The sequence below is a fragment of the Lacerta agilis genome, chromosome 16 (assembly GCF_009819535.1).
Source record: "Lacerta agilis isolate rLacAgi1 chromosome 16, rLacAgi1.pri, whole genome shotgun sequence".
NCBI classification, from domain to species: domain Eukaryota; kingdom Metazoa; phylum Chordata; class Lepidosauria; order Squamata; family Lacertidae; genus Lacerta; species Lacerta agilis.
Genome location: NC_046327.1, coordinates 14,517,714 through 14,542,008, shown reverse-complemented (window position 1 = coordinate 14,542,008; position 24,295 = coordinate 14,517,714). Strand labels below are relative to the sequence as shown.

General features: G+C 45.3%; 1 protein-coding gene across 1 annotated transcript in view; it reads right to left on the bottom strand.

Moving 5' to 3' along the window:
* Positions 1-21,815, bottom strand: part of PLPPR1 (phospholipid phosphatase related 1) — a 105,264-nt gene extending 83,449 nt beyond the window's left edge. Inside the window, exon 1 of the mRNA XM_033173244.1 lies at positions 21,653-21,815. The gene's annotated coding sequence lies outside the window, so the exon portion shown is untranslated. The remainder of the gene's footprint in view (positions 1-21,652) is intronic.
* Positions 21,816-24,295: the final 2,480 nt, after the last annotated feature.

Genomic DNA, 24,295 nt, shown 5'->3' with positions numbered 1-24,295 from the left:
CTGCTACTCATACCAATGGGATCAAACAGAGAGATCTTCCAGCAGCTTAAACCTAATGCCACTTTTCCTGCCATGGCCATCAACTGTTCCTCACAGGAGCACTCAGAAGTTCCTTTCAAGCTTTCCGTTTCCATTCTTTGCACTCCAATAACTGCAACAAAGCATGCCCATCTTTTTGACGATTTCTCCATTTCTGACTGCTCCAAAGACTTCAATATCCATTCCATACAGGAAGAACTTGTGGACTTTTCCACCTGCATTTCCAGTACAATTTTTTCTGCTACAAACAAGGTCGGTGTTAAACTTTTCATATTTTTAAGGACACCCTCCTTGATTAAATGAAACAATATCGACACTGTAGCGAGTCTCTAAACTGAGTTTAGAGAAAAATGCAGGGCTATCCACATAGGCACCATGGGGGGGCAAGGTCCCCCATAAAAAAATCAAGAAGGGGGATGCTCCCCCCAAAAAACTTCAGCAGCCATGCACACACACCACGCAACATGCTCACCTTAATTGCACAGCCCATGCGGAGTACCTGCAACACTCTTGCACGCAACACATCAACACGTTGCCTGATGTATGTACAGGGGCAAGGCGGCATGCTTGAAGAAGAAGAAGAAGAGTTTGGATTTGACATCCCGCTTTATCACTACCCGAAGGAGTCTCAAAGCGGCTAACATTCTCCTTTCCCTTCCTTCCCCACAACAAACACTCTGTGAGGTGAGTGGGGCTGAGAGACTTCAAAGAAGTGTGACTAGCCCAAGGTCACCCAGCAGCTGCATGTGGAGGAGCGGAGATGCGAACCCGGTTCCCCAGATTACGAGTCCGCCGCTCTTAACCACTACACCACACTGGCTCTCACACTGGCCATCCATCAGGGCTTTGTCTTGTGTCTGGGATGGCAAAAATGTGGAAGGGGGCCGACTGTCAATCTGCCATCAAATACAGCTAGTGGATGTTTAGTCTGGTAGATCGTAAATTGCGTTTGCCTGATATAGAATTTTCATTATGGACGTGATCAGTGGGTGCACACTCATCAACCAGAATTGTAACACGGGGACAGTAGTCCTTAGATGAGATTAAGTCATCTCGGAGGACTTCAGTGGCAGTGACTACTTGACAGAAGAGGTCTCAATTATACATAAGCAGGGAAGTTGAAGTATGGAGACAAATGAAGCTTCACTGCTGAGTGGCAGAGAACATTAATAATGCAAGCAAACATTAGGAAAGCATCCATTATCTAATACGAGGTCACCGAAACCAGTATAGGTGCATGTAAAACACGCCAACCTCTAAGCAAGGAGGGGCGGCTTATATCAAGAGACACCAGCCGGTAAGAAAAGAAAAGAAAAATCCAGATTTGTCAACCGGAAATGTCAGAACATCTGAAATGATGCGTTATCAAATATTCATAACTCAGATGTGATGAATGCTGAAAATATTTTATAAATTTGACATCCGACAAGACAATGCTTGGTTTGTTCAACTGGCAGTGAGTCAGGCTGAAGACACGCAACATTTTTAAAAGCAGCATGCTTTCGAACGAACCTCTCACTAGGTTCAATGCAAAAAATAAAAAAATTAATGTTTTTTTGCAGGGGCAAGCTGCAAAAAAAAAAAGAATTCTGCAAGTTTTCAGGCTGATTTCAGTTTGAAGAACTGGTCATATTTCCACCACAGAGCTGACCTACCAGCTAGCACCCATAACATCACCACCATATCTGGTCCCCCAGTGCCAGAATCATTTCACAAAAGTACTGTATGGCTGAACATATGAACACATGAATGTACATATGCTGCTTAACTTTCTTTTTAAGGGGACAACCTTCCTGAAGCATAAGGGACTGACAGCTGAACTAGCATTCAGTTTTCTGGTGCATGTTAAGTGTAAGGTAAGCTGTGAACCCCGTATCACACCATGGATAAAGAACCTTCCTGTGAACACCCCTATTATAATGTCTTCATCTCTGCTCTCGCTGTTATCACGCTCACATTTCTCTCCAGCTTGCTTGGCCAGGAATTAAGCTCTGTGTACTCTCTCTGTCTCTCTAGCTGATATTAGAGCACATTGACAACAAAGCTGGGTAAATATACAGAGAAATCTCTCTCTATGGAAGGAGGGCTGCAGGGGTATTAACATTCAGACAGCACTGGGATGTTAGAAAAGGAGTCTTCCTTCCACTAAGAAGAAACAGCATCCAATAAAAATGTACTGCTTGTCAGTTCAAGCCCTCCGCTTTCCCTAACTGGAGGGAATAATCTTTGATATATGTATATCCGTTTGGTTGAAGTCTTGAATGCAGATCAATAATCTAAAATCCAAAGTCTCGGGAAAGGTCGGAGAATATGTTTCCCCTACCAAGCAATTAAACTGACTTGGGCCTTTGACACAAGAGATGCACATGGAAGGTGGTTTCCGTTGTCTGTGCAGTCATTTGAAATCAGCAGAAGTGCAATACAAAAGAGCTGGGCATTTGATAAAAAGCAAAGTTGGCAGTTTAATTAATTTCCCTGAAAGTTGTTTAAGTGCCTTTCAGGACTTCTGGCCAGAAAGCAATTATTGAAAAGGTTCATGCAAGAAATGGATTAGCTGGTTCTGAAACAGCTTTGTCGTGTTCTTCTGAGGACACTGTCCAGACTGCTTATGAAAAGAGATATGCTATAGATTCAGCTTAGCACTACAATCCAATGGGTATTGGCAAAGAGGCATTTTAAGCCTACCATGAGTGGGTAAGGAGATAGACCCATCCTCCAAAACTCACCCAAGAGCCCATTCTTGCGGTAGAGGCAGAGTCAGTAGGAAGCATGCATTTCAGCTAGCCACCAAAACGAGGTATACCACATTCTTCCATGTGTAAGACTAGGTTTTTTTAAATTAAAATATTATGCTATTGACATTGTCCACGGCGTTTTTGCAGGTGATTGGTGGGTGCTGCAAAGTCCGCTGGTTATTGGCTGCTGCGGCAATTGGGTGGGCGATTGGTGCTTGGTTTTGGCAAGCGTGCAGACGGTTGGTGGAGTTGCCAATGTACATGTGATTGGCTGTCGCCTTCCTGCGGGTGAGCGATTTTCACCCCCCCAAAAAAAGCTCAACAACTCTGGGCAATCTCCCCCCATTTTCTCTATTTGGCGTCCCCCCAAAAAGAGGGGGCGTCTTACACATGGGTGTGTGAAAAGTACAGTAATTGCGAATCTTTTACCTGGAGATAGTTGCATCTGCCTGTGTAACAATTAAAAACAGAGGAATAAATTTTACAGGAGGCAGGAACAACAGTCCCAGCAGCAGAGCTTATTGTCGGGGAGGTTGTTTTGTTCAGCAAATCCTGGAGAGAGAAAAGATCTACTAAGCTTGGCTGCATCTCAACATGCATTCTCAAATTAAACCAAACACACACACACACTTGAGATAGCAGGTTTTGCATTGGGTGTGATGCAAGCCTGTGAAATGTCAGCAGCTTGAATCTTAAGGCTTACCCAAGTGTAGCTTCTTGCATTCTCCAGAGGAAATGCATGCCAGGATTCTACCGCCGATACTGTCAGCCACCACCTTACGTACAAATGAACAATTCGCATTTGGGCAAGTATGATCTCAAAGATATGAGACCAGTTCCCATGATTACTGCGTGTGCACGCGACGGCTATAGGAAAAGCACTTGGAATGCCTGCCTTGCGTTGGCTCCCCGCCAGCAGCGGACTGATGATGCAGATTTGTTGTGAAGTGTGGGATTTAGCTTTTGGCACACAACCATAAACACTCGAAAAGAGATGCCCATGGCAACATGCCCAAAGCTGGCAGATGCACATGACCAGCACACCAAGGCCTGGGAACCAACAATGGCAGGCTTTGTCTGTGGCTGCCACATGCTCAGATTTACAGGGAGTATCACCAGACTTGATGCTTTTGAATTCTGGTGCTGGAGGAGACTCTTGAGAGTCCCATGGACTGCAAAAAGATCAAACTTATCCATCCTTAAAGAAATCAGCCCTGAGTGCTCACTGGAAGGACAGATCCTGAAGCTGAGGCTCCAGTACTTTGGCCACCTCATGAGAAGAGGACTCCCTAGAAAAGACCCTGATGTTGGGAAAGATGGAGGGCACAAGGAGAAGGGGACAGCAGAGGATGAGATAGTTGGACAGTGTTCTCGATGCGACTGGCATGAGTTTGGCCAAAATGCGGGAGGCAGTGAAAGATAGGCGTGCCTGGCATGCTCTTGGTCCATGGGGTCACGAAGAGTCGGACACGACTGAACGACTGAACAACAACAATCACCAGACTTTGGGAAAGGGCTGTGTGTATACTGCAGCTCTGTACAAGTGCAGAAAATCTGCAGAGGGCAGCATGGGGTGCAGAATCCTGACAAGCTCAGCTTCATTTTATTTGTTTAATGAATGCATGTGCCTTGCCCTTCAGGATGGAAATTGTGTGGAAGTGCCTGTTTAAGTTTCAGAAGCAGAGCTGTCAACCTTCCTTTTTTTGCATTGGGAAACGGCCATAGCTGTCAACTTTCCCTCTTTTTTGCAATGGGAAACGGCGCTGGAATAAGGGAATTTCCTGCAAAAAAAAGGGAAAGTTGACAGCTATGTTCAGAAGTCAAAGGTGGTAGCTAGTGGCCACAGTAGGGCTTTTATGTGCAGCAAACCTCCTTTTTCTTCCTCGTGACTAGCAAAACCAGAATGTCCTCCACAAACAGTATACAAATGCAGTACAGACGAAATTGTGCAAAATGAAAAATGTGCAAATTTGTAGTGATTTACAGAATCAATACAGGCCTTAAATTTTGGCATCTCGTGAGGTGATTTTTTTAAAATGTACAAATCATGCTCAACTCCTGCCTTAGTCTTAGGTTTTAAAAGTTTTGTAGCAGATAATGCACTTGCCCTCAACCACACACTGCATCTCGAATCTACTGTAGTTCAAGGCTGTGTGTCACTTTCAAAGACAAGAAGAATGTCAACCAGGAATCACTAGCAAGGGTCAAATTTACCATGATGTATAAAGTGTTGCCTTGTACTAAACTATTCTTCTGCTTCATTATTCTGCCTTTATTATGCATTATGTTTTAAATTTCTGATGCAACCCAATCTGTGATCCCTTTTATAGTGAAGAATAGGTAAGAAATAAATACAGTACATTTCTCCTGATTTTATTGTTTTTATCTTTTTGTAAACTTCTTGAGATGTTTTACAACTAAGTGGCATTGGTGTATAATTTTTATGCATTAACATAAGGAAATAAACTATTGAATAAATAAATCATAGACAGACAAGACAAGACAAAAACTCCAGGTGTGGGTGAACTTTGGCCCTCCAGATATGGTCGTCCTTGGTGTCCAGTAAACAGAAGCAGCCATGATATTTTGAGGGAGTGGAAACTGACTTAAAATACAGCCAGCCAGAACAGCAGAATATTTAAAGGGTTGGGTAGGTGGGTGGACTGTACAAGAGTTTAAGAACCTAAGAAGAGCCCAGCTAGATTCAGGCCAAAGGCCCATTTAGCCCAACACTCTGCTCTCATGGTGGCCAACAAGATGCCCATGGGAATCTGGCCAACAGTGGCCAACAAGATGCCCAAGGAAGTGATTTTGCTTAAAGACTTTATTGAAGCCTCATGAACCGACTGGGCAAATGTGGGGAAAGGTCTGATTTATATACACTTCAGCCAGTCCCTGGCGACACCCACCTAGTGCATGATTGGCTGCTTTGCGCCAGGCAGCGAATCGCAATGCAGGCTTCAAAAGGCTGGACTGCATTGTGATGCAGGATCAAGCTCAGAGCAGAAGACACTAAGGGAACAAACACGACACCAAACACCTGCAAGCAGAACCTGGGCACAAAAGCACTTGCTGATTCCTAGCTACTGGTGTTCAAAGGCATAATGCCTCTGGCTATTTCCGACAGTTTCTGTAGCTGAATGTTTCCATGTGTATTGGCAGCTATGAAAATGTAGCCTATGGGCCACTGTGAGATGTTCCACTCCATAGTCTCCATGTCTACTGAGACTTCAGTGATACCCATCAAGAAGTCACAAGTGAGCCCTGCAACAAAATGTTGCAATATGAAGTGATCTTGCTCAGGATTTTGCAAAGACACACCCTTTTCCGGGATATTTAAATCTATTTCTTTCCCCACCCACCCCAGTTTTCACCCCCAGTTAGTCAACATTCTGTGTCCCCTAAGCTCTTTGGGTCCCCTCCCCAAAATACTTTACAGTGGAACCTCGGTTTTCAAACATAATCCGTTCCGAAGACCGTTCGACTTCTGAAACGTTCAAAAACCGAAAACTGAAAGCAGAAGCCTCAATACAATAGGGAAACTCAAACCGGAAGCCGTGTGGCGTGTTCGGCTTCCAGGAATCATTCAAAAACCAAAACATTTACTTCCGTGTTTTGAAAGCCAAAATGTTCGTCAACAGAGACGTTTGACAGCCGAGGTTCCACTGTATTCTGTAATTCTGCTAACCTTTGTGTTCTCCCAAAGCTTGCTAATACCTCCCTCTTGTGTGTATATGGATGCCATTTGGCTAAATAAGGATCCACACTCAGTGAAGGAGTGTGGTTTTGATGCTTAGCATTAAAACGCCTTCCATATGGGTATTGTCACTTGCTTACTTAACATTCATGGGAATGAGGCATGGAGGAGACTGTGGTGTCTTCATGACCTATGGTTTATTTACACATATCTACAACCTGAGCCTATGATGGAGAGGGTCACAGCATCACACACACCAAAAGGACCTGCTTCTCTCAAAGCCACAGCCTTGGATTCCAGCAGAAATTAGGCCTGATATTCTCTCTCTCTCTCTCTCTCTCTCTCTCTCTCTCTCTCTCTCTCTCCCTCCCTCCCTCCCTCCCCCTCCCCCCCTTTCTCTCCCCCTCTCCCTCTCCCCCCCCCCTTCCAGGCTGCAGCTTCTAGCTCACGTAACTCAACTCTCAACTCTTGCCTTCTGTCTTTCTAATTAACAGACCGCTGAAGGAGGGAGTCCTATCCGTTTTCCCTCTGGCACAGAGCCACTCCCTTTGTTCCCTTAACTATCCATGTTTAGTGGGCCATTACTAGGTTGGCCTACCTATTCCAGCAATTGAATCCATGCTGGATCCAGGAATCAGAAGTGGAGCTTAGGCATACAGCCTATCTCCGCCCAACTCATAACATTATGGCTGCTGGACAAGTTCTGAGCTACCTGATCAATAGTCTACTGGCAGCAAAAGATGTGCTGAGAGATAGCTTGCTATGTTCTACACAGAGATATTTGTGATAGGAATGCTGTCAAATATAGTCCTCTTTTTAAAAAAAGAAGAAGAAGAAGTCAGACAAGCCTTCTTCAGTCAGCTACATAACAGAGAGCTGTAATTCCTGAGGCAACCATTGCCTGTACGGAAGAATGTAAAGAGTTCAGATGTGTGCGCTCTCCGGCCAACAATCTGGAATAAGCAATCTTCTCCCTTCTCAGTCTGGGTATCTTTCCTCTCAAAGTGTCTTTCTTGTTGAAAAAGGACCATCCAGGCATTGTTTCTTACATCATCACGTTTAACACCTTTGCCCCTGCGAGACTACTCTAATCATTTCTGTCATTGTTCCGTTATGAATCGGCTTTTATGTAAATTGACGTCAGTTTGCACTCATAAAAGAAAAGAAAAAACCCAGCTAAAAATAGGGTTTAAAACAATACAGAAGACCATACAGCTAAATATAGGTTTAGAAATGAACGCACCCGGCGTTTTTATCTGGCTGGAAATGCTTGTCAAAACAAGGATGTCTTCAATTGTTTCTGGAAAGTACAAATGATGGGTGCCCAACATAACTCAACAGAGATGCTGTTCCACAAAACAGGGGCAGCTACATTGAAAGCCACACTGCCACAAGTTGTTGTGGAACAGGCTTCTGACATTTTAGGGAGAGTCCTGCAGAATGCTGGGTTTATAAGGGGTACAGTGGTCTCTCAGGTAACCTGATCTCAGGATGTATATGCTAGCACTGTGCCAAAACCTGGAACTTGACCCAGTAGCAGATTGGCAGCCAGTGTGAATGATGGTTTGCCCCGCAAGCAGCCAAACCACCGGCACTCTGCAATAGCTAAAGCCCAGGGAAGCAACGCCGCCGTAACTTCCAGAAATTGAAGATCTACATCCATATAACAGTGCTATATGTTATACCTGTCTCTCACGATCGAAGCAGGGCTTTCTATAAAAGCAATTTACTTTCATTTTCTATTTATTAATTTGTATGCTGCTTTTCATCTGCGGTTCACAACAGAAAGATGCAAAATGAGAATGCAAGATTATCATGATCATTTCTTATATTTGTATACCACCCTATACCCGCAGGTCTCAGGATAAAATCACAATACAAAAAACAAAACAAATACATAATAAAATACATAATAAAAACAAAAAGGAGTGCAACCCAATAACCCCTCCCCCAACACATTTTAAAAGGGCATTCAACCCTCCCAATATAATGGTCGACCTTTATCAGATATTCAGGGGGGAAAGGGGGAGAAAGCACCCACCTCCCAAATACATTTTTCATCCAGCGCAGAAAACAATGTTTTGCACTTTGGTTTCTAACCACCCCAGGGAGAGTTCCTTAGATTGATTACTACTCCATCATTTGCACATATGGGTCTGCCCAGAAGCAACATCTTGGGTTGGTTAGGCAATGAAAATAATGATGGAGCTCTTTGCTTATACGAGAGATGATCAAAAACTCTGGCAGCCTGCATTTCCCCACCCCACCCCCTTCCCAAGTAATTATAATCTCCAGCCTTTTGCCGCATATTGTTTTTAGCATAGCGTGCAAGATCTCAGCTGCACACAGGGCAAATCAGAAACTGTAATGAGATAGCGCATCAGACTTTTCAATATAAATGTGTCGGCTCTCGCCGTAAAGCACCATCGGAATGAAGAAAATTACCTTGTCTCTCCAGGGAGGGCCCCAGAAGACAGAATAAATATATGGCGTGCGTTTGTGAAAAGTCATATATACATTTAAGGATATCACATGAACCTGAGTAGGATTTCCCCCCAGAGGAGGCACATCTGCGAGCTTCGTTGTTATTGTCGACAATGAGGCCTCGTGAACAAACCATCCAGCCTCACAATCTTTACGAAGCTATGGAAAATCAGGTATATGCATAACATTTGTTGCTGTTACACCGAGCAGGCATTCAGCAGCATAAAATTGGTGAGTGTGTGCGATAAACCATGGCCATTAAACAAAAATAAATTATTTTGGGTAAGACCAGAGCTTGACATTATAGTGTATAAAGGTAAAGGTAAAGGGACCCCTGACCGTTAGGTCCAGTTGCGAACGACTCTGGGGTTGCGGCGCTCATCTCGCTTTACTGGCCGAGGGAGCCGACGTACAGCTTCCAGGTCATGTGGCCAGCATGACAAAGCCGCTTCTGTCAAACCAGAGCAGCGCACGGAAATGCTGTTTACCTTCCCGCCAGAGCGGTACCTATCTATCTACTTGCACTTTGTGCTTCCGAACGGCTAGGTTGGCAGGAGCAGGCACCAAGCAATGGGAGCTCACCACGTCAGGGGGATTCAAACTGCCGACCTTCTGATCGGCAAGCCTTAGGCTCTGTGGTTTAACCCACAGCGCCACCCGCGTCCCTATTATAGTGTATACTTGCCCCAAAATGGAAAGAAGCAGAGGTCCCAGCAAAGGAAGAATGGATACAAAAACCTACGGAATATGCAGAAATGGTGAAACTCACCGGAAGAATAAGAAATCAAGATAACAAACTTTTTATAAAAGAATGGAAATGGTTTATTGAATATTTATAGATAAATTGTAAACAGATGAAAACGTTGGCAGGATTATTGTAATTACCTGCAGTTTCATAAGAGTATATATTTAAAGAAGACGAATAAATGAGCAAATTAGGTTAATTTGGATATGCAGAAGGTATTAAAAATAAATTTAAGGAACTGCAAAAAAGAGGGGGAAGAATGTCAAGTTTTGAAATGTCAAAATGATTGCAAAATTAGTGAGATGTATAAAATTAGTGAAATGTATAAACTTGAAAAGTATAATTAAAAAATTATTTTAAAAAACAGCTTTCACACAGCGCCCGTGACAAAAAAAGAAGAAATTATAGTGTATACTGGGGTGGGGAACTTTCTTCAGGTCAAGGGTCATATTCCGTTCTGGGCAGCCTTTGAAGAGTCACTTGCCCATACCCTCAAGTGTTCCGATTTTCTGGAACATTCCTGGAATCCCAGAATCCATCTTGGCTTCTGATTTGATCCTGGAATGTCCCGTTTCCCACCTCCAGCACCGCCACTGAGATCAGGGAGGAGGAAGAGCAGTGTTGGAAACTCAGATATATAAGCTAGGTGCCCAATGGCTCCTTAAACCAGGGCTACAGTTGCCAAAAAGGAATGCCAAGTTGCCATTTTGGGGGCAGGCGGCTGTGTTTTTCAATACGGCTTTTTGGTTCCTGAAACTCATTCTGATTGTGCAGATAAAATATAACAAACAGAATTCTACAGGATAGTGGTATTAGTGTATGAAATCAGTCCAGACCCAAGGATCCCCAGGCATGCACCTCCAGATGCTGGAGACATCAGACGCCATCTTGGCACCTGGGCATCTTCACTGTGTCGCAAGTGGCCAATGGCCAGGTGCAAAACGCGCCTGGCAAATTCCAATTGCTGAGGATGAGCCGGCGCTTGTAGCTGGTGCCGGCACTTCAGTGGTGCCATCTGGCTCCCGCAAGAGCACAGCACCAAAAGATGCAGAGATGGAGAGATTGGTTGCACACAGGCGCAGTCTGTGATTGCTTGGGGGGAAAAACATGGGCGAGGAGGAGAGTTAGGCAGGGACCTTCAGCCCTCCCAACTGCCTCACTGGGGATAAGACCTAATGGGAAGAGTTAGAATCATAGCATCTAAAGAGCCAGAAGGTACCCAAGAGTCATCTAGTCCAACCCCCTGCAATGCTGGGCTCACTAGTGGTTTTATTTGTATTGCTGACCTACACCTGGCTCTTGAAAGGTATATACATATTGCGCCCATACACAAACTACACATGCAGCACACAAACACAGCCATGCAGACACACAGCACCCCCCATACATGCATAAACATGCATTCGTACACTCATACATGCACAAACACAGACACACAACCAGCATTTCTCCCCATATCCAGGCTGAGGAATTTCATCAGCAGATCTTAGCACAAAGCACCACAGAGCTAAAATCAGATATCAAGATGGTAGAAATGATGCCTTTTAGACCTAAAGGCTTTATCTCCAATCATAGTACTGTGGTGCTTTAGCACTGTGATCGGAGATAAAAGTTCTCTCTGTCTGCTCTTTAAAGAGAAGACCAAGGGACATTATGTGTACATCAGGTGATAAAGCGTGATCTCTTTAAAAACACAGATAGAATGCTCTACATTCTGATCAGATTGGAAGACATGGTTGTGGGGGCTGAAGGGTCACTTCCCATGTCTCAGTGGGCCGGATGTGGTCTATGACAACTTACACATGTTATGACATCACAACACTGTGATGCTCTCAGTTTCCAATATGCAACATCAGCTGCAACTTGAGGGATAAGGGTTTAATCCACCAAGTTGTGAAAGCACAATATGAGTAACTGGGAGAAGAAAAACACTGCCACCATTTTGGGTGACAGCCGTGCATATATAATAATGTCCATGTCTGACTTAAGGGTGAATATAGACAATATAGATTCACATAAAAACGATAGACTCTCTCCCCGCCCCCACCCCCCAGCCTAATTACAGCAGTGGGGCACCATGTTGGCAACCCATGATGTAACTGCTTCATAAGGTGGGCTACACAAACACATTCTGCAAAGCAGTGAGGATGGCAACCATCATCTAACAGAATACAGTGGCACCTTGGGTTACAGACGCTTCAGGTTACAGACGCTTCAGGTTACAGACTCCACTAACCCAGAAATAGTACCTCAGGTTAAGAACTCTGCTTCAGGATGAGAACAGAAATCGTGCTCTGGCGATGCAGCGGCAGTGAGAGGCCCCATTAGCTAAAGTATTACCTCAGGTTAAGAACAGTTTCAGGTTAAGAACGGACCTCCAGAACGAATTAAGTTCTTAACCCGAGCTACCACTGTATTACATATCACTGGCTTATCAAGTCACCACGCACATACACAATGGCAAGTTACCACTTGGTAAATAGTTGCCTGTATCCTCCTTTGGTAAGCCAGCTATTTGTAATTCCTTGCCAAGTTTTAAGGAAATTTTTACCATGCATCTTCATACTATTAAAAAAAAAAATCCTCCCAGTAGCACCTTAGAGACCAACTAAGTTTGTTCTTGGTATGAGCTTTCGTGTGCATGCACACTGGGGAATCAGTGGAACAATACTGTCCTCATCACATGACAGGATGTTACAGGCAATTTGCCTGGTGACAAGTGTTTACATGCCCACTGTGATCCCAGCTGGTTAATACAAAGTTGCCTGGGCACTGAGATCTCTGCAAGAGGTCCTGCTCCTTCAGGTACCCCCACCACTTAATAGGTGTTCTGTGTCCCACCCAAACTTCTATCAAAACTCATTTATCAAGTTTCCATCTACCTACCACCTCCTGTTTATGATGCGTGTTAATCCTTAAAAAGTAGCAGAATGCTGGATTTTCAGCATTCAGCACAAACGCTTTAGCCACAACTGTTCTGCATCTATCTGAAGCAAGTCGGCAAACCAAAGCCTGCTATCACTTGAACCTTGTAGGGTGAATGTGTTTTCATCATTACTTACTTGCACATTTGTTTTTCAGGGCCAACGTACACGATCATTTTATATGATAGAAGCTACATTTCACCCCATGATAAACAGCAACTATCAACTCATTGCTTCGTTTTGCAAAAAGCATTACCCTAAACACATTACCACAGATTGCTCTTCCTTATCACATCCTGGCTGGCCTCCTTTTATTTTGGTAGCGAGCCGGCACGATAAAAAGAGAATGATCTATGATAGCAGATCCTCCGTGATAACAACCTGACACAATCAAGCAATAAAATGATAGGCGCCGTTTATCATGCAGAAAGGGGGAAATGCCGTCACACGAAACAGATTAGGAAAATGAGCACTCCATTCCCAGCTAACAAAGACGAAAATCCCAATTCCAACTGTACCTTTCTAAGCTTATGCTATGCTTCCCCCCACCATCCCCTAGCCATGGCAGCGCACAAGCATCCAATCAGTGCTATTTTTCTAGAAAAAGAGGTGCCAAAAATTACAATGAACACCTCCTTTGTTCTCTTTGAATGGCAATGGTGCCCACCTGAGAGGCACAGGAACTGAGTTTCTGCGAGTTCCATCTGAAAGAAACCTCTGCCTCAATCTCATGTTCACACCTTCAGCATTAGACAACACCACTGAATAAAGTGTTGTTGTTGTTGTTGTTGTTGTTGTTGTTGTTGTTGTTGTTGTTCCACCACCCTTTATCTGAAGATCTCAGGGCAGTTCACAAGATAAAAATACAGGATAAAAACACAAAACCAAAACAAGGCAAGAACCCCTCCTCCAATTAAAAGGTTGCAGAATATTAAGTCTACAATATCACAGATTGTACAATAATAAAAAATATTATAGGCCTGGTTGAAGAGCAGTGTTTTCACCTGGTGCCTAAAGCTGTATAATGAAGGCACCAGGCGGACCTCTATGGGGAGAGTATTTCACGAGTGGGGAGCCACCACAGAAAAGGCCCGTTCTCATGTTGTTACCCTCCGGACCTCTCATGCAGGAGGCACACGAAGAAGGGCCTCAGAAGACGATTGCAGAGTAATGTAATGTAATAATTGTCTCGTATAAATAGATTGGAGTCATTGAGGGACCTCTCAATCTAGTCAGGAGGCGAGAAATGAGCATCAGAGATCATATTGGTTGAATATTATCTTGGAAGATGTTTAGCAGGGCCAGTTCTGGGGTGACATCTAATACTTGCTTAGTTATTTTGCATATTTCTTGTATGATTGATATCAAGAAGAGTTGGCTTTGGGGACATTCCCACCACGTGGAGGTATGTGCCTGTGGAGGTGCATCCTTTCCAGCATTTTCGTGAGGTTCCTGGGCACTAGTTTCCATGGTGTTAGGTACCATCTGTAAGTGAGTTTCAGAGTGAGTTCTTTTCTTTTTGCTGATATGGATTCAAAGGGAGGTTTAGACCACATTCTGGTCCACTGAGTGGGGTTAATCTCATAGCCTAGGTCGTTCTCCCATTGTTTTTTGATTACGTTGTGGGATTTTGGAGCAGTATTTTGTATACTGTGGATACCATCCCTTTGCCATGTCCCTTTGTTAATAGGAGGAGATGCTGGTAGAATATTAAATTATACTATGGTGGATGATGGAGCAGGAACTGGCAAGACACTCCAGTATCCCTGCCAAGATAACTCCATGGACAAAAACAACAGGCATATAAAAGTTGAGTGCCTGGCATGCTCTGGTCCAAGGGGTCACGAAGAGTCGGACATGACTAAACAACAACGACATGGTAGATGAGCGAGCAGCCACTTGCTCAAAGGATTCATGAGGGCAGCTGAACCTTTAACACACTGTGAACCCCATCTCTTCCAGCGTAACTGGCTACAACTTGAATGGCTTAGATGGAGGTTTTGCTGGAGTTGCGTATACCTACTGGAGAATTTATATCAAGCCTTTTCTAATATGCTTCCCTCCAAGGTGCTCTCTTATCAAAACCTGACCCCTTTCCTAATGCAATGAGTGGGAGTCTAGTTGATTTTTTTTTTAAAAAAAAAAACCAAATAATGTGGTAAGGGAGAGGCCTAATTTATTGAATTTCCCTTCTTCGATGCCTTTGTGCTGTATGGAGATTGCCAGCAGTTTTGCCATCTGGTCGCTTGCTCTCTCTGCCCACTGCTTCTCTAAGCAGGGAAATAGGTAGGTGGGAAATGTGTCTCGTGCATTCTCAAAAATACAGGAGCACATAATGAAACAAACTGATTTTTAAAATTTATTTAAAGGAGAGGGAAAAGCCATACCATCAGTCTTATGGCAGCTGGCCCCTGGGGAAATGGTAAAGAACCTATTAGTGAAGAAGGAAAATTCAGTGCCCAATAATCCTTCTGAAGTTTTATCAAATTCTGCTAGGGAGTCTCCTATGATTCTCAGGTCAGACAGGGCAAGGCAGCTGGGCGTCTAAGAAGCCAAACTTCCAAGATAGCACGGCTGGGGTTTTTTTTCTTGTCCAATTTAAAGCAAAGAGAGGATTCTCTGTTTTACAGGTGATTGACGTGTGCTACAATATTATAGAGCTGGGCAGTCGATAACCATGAAGCAAAACCCCTGCGCAAAAAGTAGCACAACAAAATGCGCAGTGGATTCATTAATGGAGCATTAAATCATAAGGAAGGAAGGAAGGAAGGAAGGAAGGAAGGAAAGAAAGAAAGAAAGAAAGAAAGGGCTAAGAAGTGGCCTGGAAAAGGCAATGGCTGGTTAGCTGGAATTCTGAACATACATACATACATACATACATACATGTACACACATAAATTATTTAATTTGTAGGTAGCCTTTCCATAGTTAAAAAAGATGCTCAATGCAGCCTGCGACATGAAAAAAAAAACTACACAATTGCAAAGATAGCAAAAGTAGTCATAAATGACAAATAAAACATCAAAAGTGCACAACCAAATGGAAACAATGTTCACATAAATCATGGTACCGGTAACATCTAAAATAAGGATACATGGTAACATCTAAAATAATATAACTAACAGCAACAATGCCCACCCCCAACAAATATCCCTAAGCAGTACCCCAGCCCAAGAGTCTGTTCAGCAGCCTCAGCTTTTGTAGCCAGGTGGGGAAAGGCCTGGAAGGCAAGGAGCAGGTCTTCTAGGACTCTCAAGCCAAGATGGTCTCCACACTCCATTTCACAATGCAACAGTTGCAGTTCCCACTTGTACTCACGATCCCTGTTAGGTGCTTATATATCTTCAAGATTTCCAGCCACTCCACCATTCTGCAAACCAGGAGGTTTCCCCTATCATGCTGACAACTCCCTCTTATTTCATAGTAGCATTATGCTTGGCTAGACGGAGTTTGGAATTGCCAGATTAAGAAACAGGATCGATAATGAGAGGTTTCATATTTAAATAAAACAAAACATTAAAATCTATTTGTATTCTCTTGCCAAATGGTGCTTAGTAACTACCGTACTGGTTTGGAGAACAGTAAATGCAGAATCCTGAAATCAACTTCCAGTCCCCAGAGGTTCACTACTAGAACACAGACACCTTTGAGTTACAGGCTGTTCATGCTATATACAGTGGTACATTGGTTTAAGAACAGCTTAGTTTATGAACAACTTGGATTAAGAACGCTGCAAACCCAGAAGTAGGTGTTTTGGTTTGTGAGCTTTGCCTTGGAATAAGAACATGTTTTGCTTCCTGTTGAGTGTGTTCCATTTGTAAATTGAGTCCCCCACTGCTATGGGAAAGCACACATTGGTTTAAGAACGCTTTGGTTTAAGAACAGACTTCCAGAATGGATTAAGTTTGTAAAAACAAGGTACCACTGTATTCTGTTTCTGAACTTCAGGATTAGTGCCTGTCATCACGTAGTCAAGCCAGTAGAACCCACACTCAAGAGGAAAGGTAACACCAGACTTGGGACGAACCCCAAGGCTTTACGGATCTTTTATTACAAAAAAGATCCATAAGAGGGAGACCTCCAGAAAGTCTTATAAGATCTCCTCGTGGCATGGAATGCAGAGACTGAGCGGGGAAGGTGTGACTAGAATGCAATGGCTGGAAAGGTAGGAGGAAAAAGACAGACATAAAAATGAGACAGAGAATACCATTTCACCATGCGGATATGTAATTTCCTGGTTCATACTGAGAAGCCATTTTTAGATGTCCCCAAGGATGGGAGGAGAGCTGCTTAGAGATATCAAAGGAGGACTCCAAGACTTTAATGTAATGAAATTGAGCACCAGTTGGGTATCCCCAACCCCACCTCCACAAAATAACAAAGGTTAACCTGAAAGAATACTTCCTGATCTTTCTAACTCAGGCCTTATTTAGTGAGAAATGTTTTTTTCATGACCCTGCTGAAGCAAATTCCAATGGAAATTCAGTTCATTGTCTTGTGTTGTGCTATGGCATTTGGCCGCAATTAGAGCCAGCACTTTTATTCCCAGATTGCAGGCAGGGCTGAAAGTCTGTGCTACTTTCATTTCTGATTCCTGCTCATTTGTTCTGAGAAACGAATGGGCCCAAGGAAGGAGAGAGTATTTTTCCCTTCCTCCCTCTTGCAGTGAGACTCTGTTGCTGAGAAAATAGGTCATGTTTATTGCCTGCAAAGAAACACATCAAATTGTTTTACATCAGCTCCCTCAAAACAAGGAAGATCAACACATCTCTTAAGAAAATATGAGCCTTTCCAAAGCTCTGGCCAAGTTTTCCAAGTGACAGGACTCTGCCCTATTGCTCATATTGATGCTGCGATGCCTTTTAGATAAATGTGTATTTCAGTTTGTGGGAGTGGTACCCCCCATTCATGGAGCCTAGTCTACCTCAGTATTCTTCAGCCTTGGGTCTCTATATGTCTTCTGGTCTCCATATATCCTTGAGATTTGCAGGGTAGACCAGTCTTCTGGATTCATCCTTGCTGGACTACAACTCCCATCATCATTTACCATTCACTAAGCTGGCTGTGGATGATGGGAGTTGTAGTCCAGCAAGGATGAATCCAGAACACTGGTCTACCCTGCAAATCTCAAGGATATATGGAGACCAGGAAGACATAAGGACAGCAGCTCTAGGCAAAATCAGGGGTGGGGAATCTCTACCTCCAGATACTGTTGCACTACAGCTCTCATTCTCTCTCACCATTTGCAATGCTAGATGGAGCCAATGAGAGTTTGACTCCATCGGCATCTAGAGGGCCACAGCAAAGCATGGACCCCCAAGAACACAACATCCCAAGCCACTCCTCCACCACACAGCTCTGTTAATTTTAATCCATATCCCAAACTGGCTCCCATTTCTATTGAAATTTTACAGCTTCCTTATATGCCAGGACTGGGAAGAGGAGGTGTCACAAGCTGAACAGGTAACAAGGCTTAGGGAGTTGGGAAAGTTAGTGACAGGTTGATGAAGAGTCACAGGTGTCTCCCACTCTTGTACAGACAAGCTATTCCCCACCCCACCCCACCCCGCCTTGTCTCCCAGAACTAGAAGAGGCATGAAAAGGGCAGAGGAGAGATTGGCCTCACACAGGCGCAGTCTCTGGTTGCTTGGAAATAGCCCTGAGGAGGTGGGGACTTTCAGTCTCAGCAAGGAAGAACAATGGGAATGAGCTACTCTGCTCATTTGGCCTGACACCCTATCATGTTTTTGCTTATAAAAAGCTATTCCCACCTTTGAATGTGTGATTACAGACTAGGACGTCCCCGTGACAACAGGCCTGGAGGTATACACCCAGCCCCCTAGCCTGAAGTCCCCCACCTGTGTGTTAAGACACAGAATAATATATGGGAATAATCTCTCCCACTACAAGACTGGTAGAGTGTAAGGAGATTTATAGCTTTTTTCATATCCACATTTTTTGCCTTCTCATTCTTCTCCTATAGAAACTTTACTACTATCCGTTTTACTTCTACACCATCCACAATGCCACCACCACAACTGAAGAACTCCCATTTCACTCTCATCTGACCCTCCCAATGATCCACAATGCTGAGGAAAGAATTGTTCAATCCCACACGCTTTTGCATGAGAGTGTTGGGCTAGGACCTGGCAGGCCAGGGTTCAAACTCAGACACAAAGCTCACTGGGTGATCTTTGGGCCAGTCACTGTATCTCAGCCTAAGCTACCTCATGGGGTTGTTTTGAGAATAAACTGGAGAGCAGAACCATGCACACCATGGCCCTCAGAGGAAAGGTGGGATATAAGAATAGTAATAACAACAACAACTACTAATAAAATACTAATAAAGGAGTGTAAAGAATACACCAACACAACTATTTAAGTCAGTATTTACTCCACAGCTGGGAAAACATTCACCCTTGGTATTTGGTAGTTTCCTCCAGTATTGCTTGGATTATCCTGTTGTAGCCAAGTCTAGGAGCTGATTCACATCTCACTTTTTTTCTTTCTTTCCCTCCACTGGACATACTTTCTAAGGTGTTTTAACTACAAATGTGTGAACAGTAAGAGGGGTCAAACTTGTGTTTGCAAACACTTATATGAGATGTGCCCGAGACAGCCAGGACCGTCTTTCTGTCAAATTCTGTGACACGCCCAAGTTTGCTATTAGATTATGTGAGAACAGGTCTTGAATTCCAAAGCAAAATACCAACTTCCAAAGCAAAATACCCTCCAGATGCTAGAAACTACAATTCCCATCTTCTGTGACCACCGGCCATGCTGGCTGGGATTGATGGGAGCTGGTCTACAACATCTGGAGGGCACCTCATTGGGTTGACCTGGTTTATTATTTATTACGTTTACATATATACAGTCATACTTCGGGTTATGGCCGCTTCAGGTTGCACACCACGCCGAACCCAGAAGTACCAGAACGGGTTACTTCTGGGTTTTGGCGCTCGCACATGCGCAGAAACACTAAATCACACTTTGCACATGTGCAGAAGTGCCAAATCGCGACCGCACATGCGCAGATGCGGTGCTGCGGGTTGTGAGCGCTGCGGGTTGCGAATGTGCCTCCTGCATGGATCACATTCGCAACCCAAGTGTCCACTGTACCACCTTTTTCTGAAAGCAGTTCAAGGCGGTGTTCATGGTTCTCCACTCCACAATTTATTCACACAACAACCTAGGTTAGGCTGAGAATAGTGACTGGTGCAAGGTCACCCATTGAGCTTCATGACTGAGTGAGGATTCTAACCCTGGTTTCCCAGGTCTTAGTCTAACACTCTAACCCAGGGGTCAGCAACCTAAGGCCCATGGGCCACAAGCAGCCCACAAGGGGTCGTTTAACAGGCCCACAAGAACCAAGCCACCCGCTCGGCAAGTCCCCACGCGCTGCACTAAACCGGCACAGCATGGCACGGGGACTCGTTTTCGCAGCGCCGGAAATCACATCTGCGTAGACGCAGATGTCGGAAATGCGATCTGGCCCACGGAGGGATCTCCGCTGGAGTGAACCAGCCTTGCTGACCTCTACTCTAACTATTGCAGCACACTGGCTCTGAACCAAGGTTCAGTCTCCAAGTCTGTTATTTTACAGCTAGGAAACCGTAACTAGAGGAGCAAGAGATTCCAGGGCAGAGGCCACAACTCTGAAGCTAGCATGGTTGGAGACAGCTGTCATAGGAATGATGCCTGGCACTTGGACCACCACAGCTTGTTTTCTTAAAGAATGAAATTCTCCATGGGAACATAGAGTTAAAATTTTCACCACACTGTTTTCCTGCTGGTATTATCAGAAGGAAATGGATGCACTGTTTTTGGGTTGTTGTTTTTTTAAAATCCCTAGGAAATCAGCTGGATTGATCCCAGAAAATATACCAAGAAATGACACAAATCCACAGTGCTGCCTTTCCCGGTGTCCATTGAACTCCATGAACTCCACCTTGGCTGACTGTCATGCCCAGCTAACGAGGAACCTCCAAAAGAGCAAGGACCGCAAACCTTTCTTTTCACAGGCAGGACCCGGCATGGACCACTTTTCATCTGCTGATACCACAGGGCGGAGTCTCTCCACAGCAGCTTAACACATAAACCGAATCTCTATTTGCAGGCTCTGTGTGAGAGAGAACCTTCCAACCAGCCTAATGTCAAGGAAAGGGGGACACACAAACACACTTCCAAGGACAGATTTCCACAACTGGACTTAGCAGAACGCCATCATAGAGACATACCCAACTCCTGGAACAGATCCGCAGCAAAAGCCAAAACTTTACTAATAGGCAGATTTCTTCGACCCCCCATGTATCCATTCTAAGCACACTTTTCGACTGTTTGTCATTTAAATCTCATTCCATCTTGAAGCAACCTTTTCACAGCAGGTGTATTTCATCTGCCATCTCAATGTGGGGAGGCCAACTCTGCGCAACAGAGAAATCACACGAGCGAGCCCCATAAGCATTCGGGGAGACAGAGGGGGGGGGGGAGAGAAAGTCACCTTCGCCGGGATGTGATCATGTGCGGCCCTCGCTGCAAACCCACGGGGCGCGCACGCATTGTGAACCGCATCCCGACAGACCCACAGCCACACTCCCGAGCATGGCAAACGCCTCCATGCGCCCCGAGTGCCGCGCACGCCCACCTGCACAATCCCACGCGGTGCCCTCCTACTACTCGGGGGGGGGGGTTTCAATTTGATTTTTTAAAAAATTAATATATCCTATACTTGCTGTGCAGACACCAACAAGTGCTCTTTGTGTCGCTCTCCTTTCTGGGTTCCTAAACTCGGAAAAAATAAAACTTTCCTAGTGGGACTGGAGAAGGAAAAATGCCCACCAAACACACATACACATGTACACACACACACGGCGCCAGCTCCTGCGCTGACATTTCCATGCCTCCTTCCTAGCGATCTGCCACCATAAGCCACCACCTCCTTCTCTCTCATTCCGCATCCGATACCCCAAGGTTCTCGGAGAACCCCCCCCCCCCTCTTCAAGATCCAACCGCCCGTCGTCTGCCTCACCTCGTTCTCCCTCCGTCCGCCTCTCCGTGGCACCGGCGCTATCCGAGCTAGGAGTAACAAGATCCACGCAAGCTGCCGCCCGGAGACACCCTCTCCATCCAATGCATTATGATCTCGATGTGTGCGGATATATATTATCTTGACGCGCGTGTGTGCGCGAGAGAGAGAGGTGGGGGGGGGAGAGAGCCGAGTTCTTTGGATTGAGGACGCCGCTAGTATTCCGTCCACCAGGTCTTGGATCTTCTATTTGTTTCGCAGGAGGAGAAATAGCGAGCGAGGGAAGGAAGGGGGCTTGATGGGGAGGGTGGGAGGAGGAGATCGGTGCGGCTGAGGGGGAGGAGAAGGGGGATCGCGCAGGCGCAGCCAGGGGACCCTAAGCGCCCGCTCGGGCGTGCGTCGCAGCTCCGTTGCGCTTCCCACCTCCTGTGTCCTGGAAGCAAGGGGAGGCGCGGCCCTATAGGGGAAGGGGGCGTGGCGTCGTGCGCCAAGACTGGGGGGTCTCGTCTGGGTTCCTCCACGCCTGGCTCTCGCTCGCTCCTTAGCATCACCTTGTGCACTGGGGAGTTACCTCCAGCGCTTTTCTTACCCTCTTCCTCCCCCGCTTCCTTTTGTGACAAGCGATGCGCTCTCCCTTTCTCACCTGCTTCCAGGACTTCCCACCCCCATTTGGTAAGGATGCGCGCGACCCTTTCCGGGGAACTGAAATCCCCTCTTGCCTTGGCTTTATTCAGAAGAGAGATCAGGAGGGAGAGAGGTGTTTCTAAGCGCACGGCATGGCTCAGCGTAAGATTCCGGTTCCGGCTGTTGCGTGTCTTCCTATAGAAGGCATATATATATTAAAATATATATTTAAAGAGGGGGGGACATGAAGGTCAACCGTTCAGTGGCGATTGAGAAAGGTTGCTTCCAATAGCTCCCCTCTGGATCCGATTTTAAGGCCAAACCAGAGGCGCGTAATGCATCAATGCGCTTTGGAGGAAAGTAGGTTGGGCACTGCGCAGCTCGGGCTTCTCCAGGGAAAGGCACGTGGGGAGAGTGAATTATGGAGCTTTGTGTGAGCACTTGTTTCTTGGACCGCTAACCTGTGCTGCACAGAAACGCCACATTATCGTGGCTGGCACGGAGGTTTGTAGTCTCTCATCGTGGAGAGCGACAGCGTAGGTTTCCACCTCTTCCCCTTCAGTCGCTTTCACAATGGGGTCTTTAACCTTTTCCACAAAAGGTTCTTTAACCCCTCCCCTCCCCCAGCACCAACAGTGGCACAAGCTTGGGTAGAATTCTTGCAAAGGATATTTACACGTTTTCCCCCCATTTGGATTTCTCTCTGGACTCTGAGGTTCCTCCCTGCCTGAAGTTGTTGCAAAAGCGTTTTTTTAATTTCCTCCAAGAAGGAACAGCAAGACACAGACACACACACCTCTTGCATCCTTGATGACCCTGAGGAATCATCTGATTCAGATACTCACGCTCAGTACCAGAGGTCTCTGTATCAGATGCCTAGGTTCCTGCCTTGCTCTTGCACCCTGTTTGTTTCGTTTCATTTCACATTTATTTTGCACACCGCCTTTCTGGACACAAGGCGGTTTATAAGCTATAGAAGCAGCAAAATACATGACAAAGATCACACATCCTCCAGTCCAATACAGAAAAAAGTCCTAAAAGCCAGTGTGGTGTAGTGGTTAAGAGCGGTAGACTCGTAATCTGGGGAACCGGGTTCGCGTCTCCGCTCCTCCACATGCAGCTGCTGGGTGACCTTGGGCTGGTCACACTTCTCTGAAGTCTCTCAGCCCCACTCACCTCACAGAGTGTTTGTTGTGGGGGAGGAAGGGAAAGCAGAATGTTAGCCACTTTGAGACTCCTTCGGGTAGTGATACTACTACTACTCGTAGTAGTAGTAGTAGTAGTGTTGTTGTTCAGTCGTTCAGTCGTGTCCGACTCTTCGTGACCCCATGGACCAGAGCACGCCTATCCTTCACTGCCTCTCGCAGTTTGGCCAAACTCATGTTAGTAGCTTCGAGAACACTGTCCAACCATCTCATCCTCTGTCGTCCCCTTCTCCTTGTGCCCTCCATCTTTCCCAACATCAGGGTCTTTTCCAGGGAGTCTTCTCTTCTCATGAGGTGGCCAAAGTACTGGAGCCTCAACTTCAGGATCTGTCCTTCTAGTGAGCATTCAGGGCTGATTTCTTTGAGAATGGATAGGTTTGATCTTCTTGCAGTCCATGGGACTCTCAAGAGTCTCCTCCAGCACCATAATTCAAAAGCATCAATTCTTTGGCGATCAGCCTTCTTGATGGTCCAGCTCTCACTTCCGTACATTACTACTGGGAAGACCATAGCTTTAACTATACGGACCTTTGTCGGCAAGGTGATGTCTTTGCTTTTTAAGATGCTGTCTAGGTTTGTCATTGCTTTTCTCCCAAGAAGCAGGCGTCTTCTAATTTCGTGACTGCTGTCACCATCTGCAGTGATCATGGAACCCAAGAAAGTGAAATCTCTCACTGCCTCCATTTCTTCCCCTTCTATTTGCCAGGAGGTGATGGGACCAGTGGCCATGATTTTTTTGATGTTGAGCTTCAGACCATATCTTGCGCTTTCCTCTTTCACCCTCATTAAAAGGTTCTTTAATTCCTCCTCACTTTCT